This window comes from Hippocampus guttulatus, chromosome 4, assembly GCF_054856545.1.
Source record: "Hippocampus guttulatus isolate MCC_2025c chromosome 4, RoL_Hgut_1.0, whole genome shotgun sequence".
Classification (NCBI taxonomy): Eukaryota; Metazoa; Chordata; class Actinopteri; order Syngnathiformes; family Syngnathidae; genus Hippocampus; species Hippocampus guttulatus.
In genome coordinates this window covers 10,561,216-10,568,915 of record NC_141264.1, presented here as the reverse complement: position 1 = coordinate 10,568,915, position 7,700 = coordinate 10,561,216, and positions in this window count along the sequence as shown.

Here is a 7,700-nt window from a genome sequence, read left to right as displayed (position 1 = left end):
TGTACGATGTCATCTCCAGGTTATCTACAACTTCGGAAGCAGTACCTTTGAGGGTTTGCACCATGCGTCATGTGAACTCTTTAGTATAATACTTTATAATAACACTACCATATATTGGGCAAACCAACAAAACAAAGACCGAGCCTTCTCTGTCGCCGCCCCCACCCTCTGGAACGCTCTACCACAACACATCCGCAACTGTACTGACCTCCAATCCTTCAAATCATCCCTTAAAACTCATCTGTTCCGCAATGCTTTTCATACCTTTTAATCTCTTTTACCCATTTTGCTTTTTGTTCATCTAAATGTGCTTTTTAAATTATGTATGCTTGTTTTAAGTGCACATTTTTATCCTGTGTTTTAAGCTCTTGTAAAGTGTCTTTGAGTGTGATGAAAAGCGCTTTCAAATAAAATGTATTATTATTATTAGTATTATTATTAAATATGGACTGAAAAACCAAGACGTGAGTGACTAAAAATGCTATTTTTGGAGTAAAGTTTGCTGCATTTACAGGGTGTTCCTTGGAATTTAAAGTCATCACCATCATAAAATCTTACTTTACAGGCACGTCTCTGAAGATGTAGGGTAGGGATGGACAAGTTCAATGCTGGAGGGTTCACCATTTTTCATCAGTGCTTCTGGGGGGAGTGGCTGGCTGCCAGTTGCCCAATCCCTACAAGTAGATTCAACTGTTGGTCAGTTGCTCGAGAGAGCTGACTTTGAGCGTGAGGCGGGACACAGAGGCGGGCCTTTCACCAGTAAATTATCGGGGAAGACAATAGATTCACACTCACTTAACATGCATGTTGTTGGATTGTGGCAGGAAACCAGAGTAAGGAAGAAACCAAAGTCCCCGCAAGCACATGGTGAGCTTGAGAACTCCTATGAAGAATGCAAACCCACAGCCTCTTGAATGTGAGGCAGAAACTCAACCCACATATTTCACCGCGCTGCCCTTACTGTGATAAACACAATAAAAGACTCATTATTAACTTGATGAATGACAAAGGCATAATGCAAATCTGATATGGAACATATTTTAATCATTACTACTGGTCACATGGATAGGAATAAGTGAACCACAACAGGTATATCTTAACCCTTTCATGCACAAATAATAATAACCTACATCAGGATATTTTCTCAAGTGTTTTTATTAGTCTTTAGGCATGAAAAAAATAATGGCAGTGGATGGCAACACACATAAAGGTGTCGTCGTCTCGTCACTTTGCTTGTACATAGTACCCGGAGTTCTGTCCGTCTTTGTTGGATCATTGTGAGTGTGAGCGTGAGTACCTGCGTTCTTCGCTCCTGTCACGTTTTGTTTTGTCACAGGTTTCTTTTGTTACTTTGGCTACTTTGTGATTTCCAGGACTTTGTTTGCACACTTGTAGTTAGTTAATTTTCCAGTGTGCTCCTGTTTGTATTTGCATTAAATACATCTTGGTCACTCCTTCCGACTCCTCCCTGCCTTGCCTGCTTTTTGGGGTCCTACCAACCACCACCATGCAAAACCTGACACTTGAGTTTACTTTTGAATCTGCATTCAAGCAAAATTCCAGACAACAAGGAAATATCTGGGATGGTGTCAGCACTGACACATTCACCTGAGGGATGCGGTTTTGGAGGTGCAGACGCTGAGATATCGGATACACATTGCAGTGTGCACCGTTGCTGACTAAAGCAGCAGTGTATGCACATGTCCGGGCATGAGTGTGTGTTTTGACAGGGGCACACAGTGCTGATGGAGCTGATCAAGGGAGATACAAAGACAAAAATACATAAGGACTGTAATGCAGCATTTAACATTTTACACACTGGACTGGTCGTGAGCCAGCTGCAGCCTCAGGCCATACGGTATTATAGACAAACAACAATTCCCATTCATGGACGGTTTGGAGTCTTCAATTCATTAATCAGTATGTGGCGATAACTCACACCAGGATGGGGAGAACAGGTCTTCACAAAAAAGCACCCAAACGGAGATCAAAAACCTGAATGTTTGAATTGTGAAGCAGTCTTACTAACCACTAGACCACCCTGCTGCCTCACTTCCATCCCACTGGATATTAATAAATGGATACCTCTCAGATGTTGTAGTTCTTAATGAGTGTTACTGTATTATAGATAAAATCTTATTTTCCTTTGGATGATCACTTTGTTGAAGCCTTGAGAACACCTACTCCTGACAGCCAGTGATCCGCAACCATATTACAGTGCCGTGAGAGATCCTCGGATGACTTGCGGGAAAATATCACATTTTTCTCAAGTGGTCTAAAATTATTATTTATATACACAAAACATTGTACCTTCCTTCCTCTATCCCAGCGACATATAGTGACAGACTGAACAATCAAAAGCCTGTGCACTTCCATTATGATCCCCAGACATCATCATAATTTCAGTATGCTGTGCTGTACTCTTTTGTGGCATTTGTTGTATGCTGTGAGATTTGTCCCATGTCAAATGTTCCTTAGCCCAAGAGAGGTTGGGAAACCGTGCATGCAAAGTATTGTACCTTCATTTCAACAGTAGGTGGCACTAGCAAGTAATTCAAATGAATCAAAAGCTCTAAGATTTTTGGTATTTGTTTCTGTGAGCATAATCGAAATCACATCGAATTTACAACAGTGTTATGAAAATGTCCGCTTGCGCAATTTCTGTATTTGGCTCCAGCAGCATGAGCACTGAGAAGCCTTTCTTTATTTTTCTCGTGATTTGCAAGTATTAGACATCCCCTCCAGTCTGCTGGGAACACACACACACGCACACACACACACACACACACACACACACACACACACGGCCATGACAACACTAACTGCATTAAAATGGATTACCTGAGGTCTGCTGACCCAAGCCAAAGGATTCTTCCCTGCGCCCCCCCACCCCCCACACACACACATGACACACACGTGCACACTACCTGATGTCCACTGTAAACTATCCATTTGCAATCATTATCCATCTACTGATAATGTATGCAACATTCAGTAGACTTGCCGAATGTAATGAGATGTAACACAAGAATGTGTCAAATGCTGTTGTTGAGTTTCATGTTCTCGACATGCATGTTCATTTGACTAAAGACTCTAAATTGTCCATAGGTGGGAATGTGAACGCGAATGATTATGTGTCTGTAGCCCAAGATGTGTGGTGTGCGGTATATCTGGTATAATTTTGGTCCATGTGTAAATGTGATAATGGCTTCTTCAGATTTGAGTTTATGTTTCTCTTGGCTATACAGAAGAAGACATAGAATCTCAATAAAAAATAAAGTGGTAATACAAGGTGGTGGTCAAAGTGCTGGAAAGTTTTCACTTAATCTAACAATTATGGTTCTGGCATGTGGATCACACGCAATCATGGGGAAAGCTTGCAAACTCCACATAGGAAGGCCAGAGCCGGGATTCGGAACCTGAACCCCAGAGAATGTGAGGTGTACACGCTAACCACTCACCACAGTGCTGCCCTTCGAAAATATTTTTGTGGCACGAAGCTATTGTGAGGGAAACCTTGACTACGTACTTCCAGTTGCGTGAGAGGCTAACGGGAATGAAAGGCGAAGGGTTCAATTGAAGTGGGGGCGGGGGCGGGGTGTAAATTAAACAGGGAGAGAAGTACTTCCAGGCTGCCTGACTCAGATTTATATAAGGGCAAGATTCTTCTGTGTGTAGACAGTGCCTTAAAATGTTATTGGGAGTCATCCCCTTGTGACGCATGGAAAACCGTGCAATCCAGTGCTGATGTCACTTCAGAGCAGCACACATGAAAGACACCAAAGAAGAAGAGAAAGTGGGTAGAGATATGTTAAGTAAAGTGCACATGTGTAAGTGGAAAAGAGTGCTGGCGCCCCATTGACGTAACACTCGCTAAGTGTTTCCCCCTGCGACGAAGGCGTCGGGCCGCCCCTCGGCATGGACGCGTCTGGCAGCCATCATCGGCTAATGTGAGCGGCAACGTTCACACATGCACGCACACGTCCGGGCACACGCGAATCAGCCACACGTCATCCGGCGACCATCGAAAAGAGCTGTCTTCTCCACATTGACTGTGCATCGGACTCACAATACACAGCAGTGCGTATGCTATCCACATGGAAGCAAAGATGTACAACTAGACATGTGGAGAGAATTTTACACATGGGGAGCACACAAACACGACACTACATGCAAAATAAATTAGTGACTAAATGGAGATTGAGTGGCAAGGGTGCGCTAAATGTGGCACTCTTCTTGAATCTGTTCCCCGGTCTGTAGTTGCTGCATTCATTTCTAATTATTTCCATAACAATGGTTGATTAAAAGAATGTAATTCCTTTAGAAAGTAATTTCAGATGGTGCCTACAAAAACAGTTTTTTTTATTTTATCTTGTTAAACTGTTAACGCTCAATGTTGCCAGCAAATTCAAATCTCCAATCGGATATGTTTCCAAAACTCCCTGCAGACATTAGCGACTGCCTTTCTCAGCAAGAAGGCGCACTGCCAGATTTCTCAATGAGCTCCTGCCAAATTGATGGGCTTGGTTTAAGAGATATCAGGTACAGCAAGTGGTTGCAATGTAACCCCACCAAATTGCCTGGTGTGACTTCTTGCAGTACACTTTATCACCCAAAATTATGCTGTGTAGGGAGTGGACAGAGCAAGACTACTGCTGCATCGGTGTTTGCAACGTCACGCATTGAAGATTAATCATGCAACATGTCATTGAAGAGAAAATTTGGCGGTTGACTTCCTGTCAGAGTTTTTACTCGGACAAAGTTAAACAAATGACACAGGGAAGATTGTCTTTCTGACGGCGGAAGAGGATCTCTGAGGGCGAACGACGGTAGTTGCCGCGTGACCACACTCAGAGTTCCTTGTCCTCCAGTCGAACTTTTATTGCTTACATATGCAAAATACAAGAAAAACACTGCCCCCGATATTTGCATACCACGCCCCCCGGTCCGGCCCCTCGGTAGTGATCTGATTACCTTGGTTTAAGCTTTGAACCTCAGATACGTTGACACCTTTCAGTCTGGTCTACAACGAATCAGCAAGTTGCAGACTTCGCAGATGACAAATGTCCGCCTTGGCGCGACACCCGATCCCAGACCGTCTTTTGATGTTCAACAACGCTTCATTCCCAAATTGTTTATTCCCACTTTGTGACCGAGTCTAGCCTTCTTCCATCTGTTCGCCCCCTTGCTTCGTCGTGATAACTGTGGACTTCAAAAGCCCTCCGCCCAAACGGCCGACACCTTTGCGCACAGACGTTTGGGGGCGCTGAATACTCCCCCAAACGTCTAGACATGCCCAAATTAAATGAAACTTTAACCATGATACAATTTTGCTCGTAGCTTTCTTTGTCACTTCCCCTTTAAAAGGTGGAAACGTTTTTGATCTCCATGCTGTCATTTTTGTAACTACCATAAAAAGCATTTTAACAAGGGTGTGTTGAATCTTTATATCCAGTACTTCTGACAACCCCCCACCCAAACATCACTAAAAGCTGATATTGTCCCATTTTGGGCATTTCCCATAAGGGGTGGAGATAGAAGCCACCTCATTGTCTCCGTCACACACCCACACCCGAAACTAGTGGGTCTCAGCTGGAGAGGCCGATAAGTCCATTACCTCAGCGTGCCCTGTGAATGGCTCATTTAAGCAACATTGCACCCACAAGCTGTTCTGCCTCTATGGAGCTTTGCTTGCACATGTTATTTGATTGTGTGAGCTGACATTCCACCATGACATCATGAAACCAAACCTGCCTTTGTCAGAGGATGCAAAAATTTGCCCGGTATGGGCCAAACAGCACTCACCGTCACCTCACACAAGCCCGACCCCGTCCCATCCTCTCATCCCCCAGTGGCGACTGTTGACCGTTGTTCACGCATCACCTGACGTGGCTGCAAACAGCAAAACGTTCCACCGAGAGTGGGAATGAGGAAGAAGGTTGAATGCAAGACATAGTCTTGAAAAGCTTGAATGTGTCGGGACTTCAAAGAGGAAGTAGCGTAATGCTAACCTGACAATGAGTCAGAGTGGCACATGGGAACAAGTCAGCGATGTTCCCTCTGTGCCTTCACTCCTTCATGGCTTCATTCTAATCTGTATAATAACAACATATCAATGCCATATCACTTTAATTTTCCATTAAATACTCCATAGGTAGGTTACTGTTCATTGCAGTGAAGAAATGCCTGTACATTTTATGGCACTCGTCCGCTGTAGGCTACTGCTCTCAGTGCCTTTGCAAATAGTAAAAACATAAAATGTGAATAATGTATGCCTCCTAATACTGTTAACTGCCTATATTTATTATTCAAATCCAGAAAATACCACAAACTGAGATCTCAAAACATTTAAATATCATTTCAAACTTATCTTATGCCCGTGGTTTCATCAGACAAAAACACATTTTCCCCACATGCATTTTGCGGATTTCAAGTAGCCTAACTTCTTTCTGTCATGTGTCTGGGTTCTGACGTTTTTATTTTTGTAAGATTAGACGTTAGTCTTGCCATCCTATCCACAGCCCAGACATATGAAGAACAGAGATGGCTGTCACATGTACTAAACAGTCCATAGTTGAAGAAATTCCCGTCGTTCACCTTGGTGTCTACCTCTTGGCAGCCTCAGTGACCAGTTTTCTTTTTGTCATTTTTATCAATTTTTGAGGGATGTCCTGTTGTTGGTAAGATCACTGCGGTCCCATATTTTCTGAGGATTCTCTTCAACGTGTTCCATTTTGTTTTTCAATACCTTGGAAACTCTTTTGTATCCTGCTCCTTCTATCATTGATCAGAGACATCCTTCTGACGCTGCGGAAGCTCTCTGTGGACCACGACTTGTGCTGTAAACTGTGACTACCAAAATGTCTGGAAAAGCTACCTTCAACAGCTCTATTCATTTGGAGTTCATCTGAGCCACGGTAATTGGTGGCAGGTGTGTGCCGACTCCCATTTAACATAAGTTGGAAAGTGATTGGTTAAACACAGGCACATCCCCATGCCTGTCCGAGCTGGACTGTTCCACCATGCTGTTGTCTGCTGTTAAGGTGGCTGGCTATCAATGCTAGCAAGTCCTCTGTTAGCATAGAGCCGGGTGTTTGGGCAACATCTTGGGGTGATACAGAAAGCACACAAATATATAAATAGCATCGGTGTTTTTCAGCGATTAGTTTTAGCTATGTTCTACCGAAAAAAAAAAAGTGACAATAGGTAAGATAGCGATTTGTAAATTGGCGGGGCTTATGGTATACCAGCCACTGTACATCTATGTTTTGGCTACTAGTGAGTAAAAGGAAGAAACCCTCCACCCAAGGAAAAGCATTAATCTCCCTCACATCATTGTCTGTCTGTCAAAGCACACACTTCACTTTTCACTGTGTTCATTTTATTGCTTTTCAATGGTGTCAAATGTTATCTCTTTATGACCACGTACCCCCTACAGTACAAACAATCTGTAGTTTGACTTTCTACTCATTAAAAAAAACAAAGAAACTCTCTGATTATAATAAGCGTCAACTACTTGCAGATTTTAGTTCATTGTGTTCGGGCCCGTTCTCTATAGCTTGGAAACACTTGATCTCTCTCTCTCTCTCTATATATATATCCATCCATCCATCCATTTTCCGAACCGCTTGATCCTCACTAGGGTCGCGGGGGGTGCTGGAGCCTATCCCAGCCGTCTCCGGGCAGTAGGCGGGGGACAC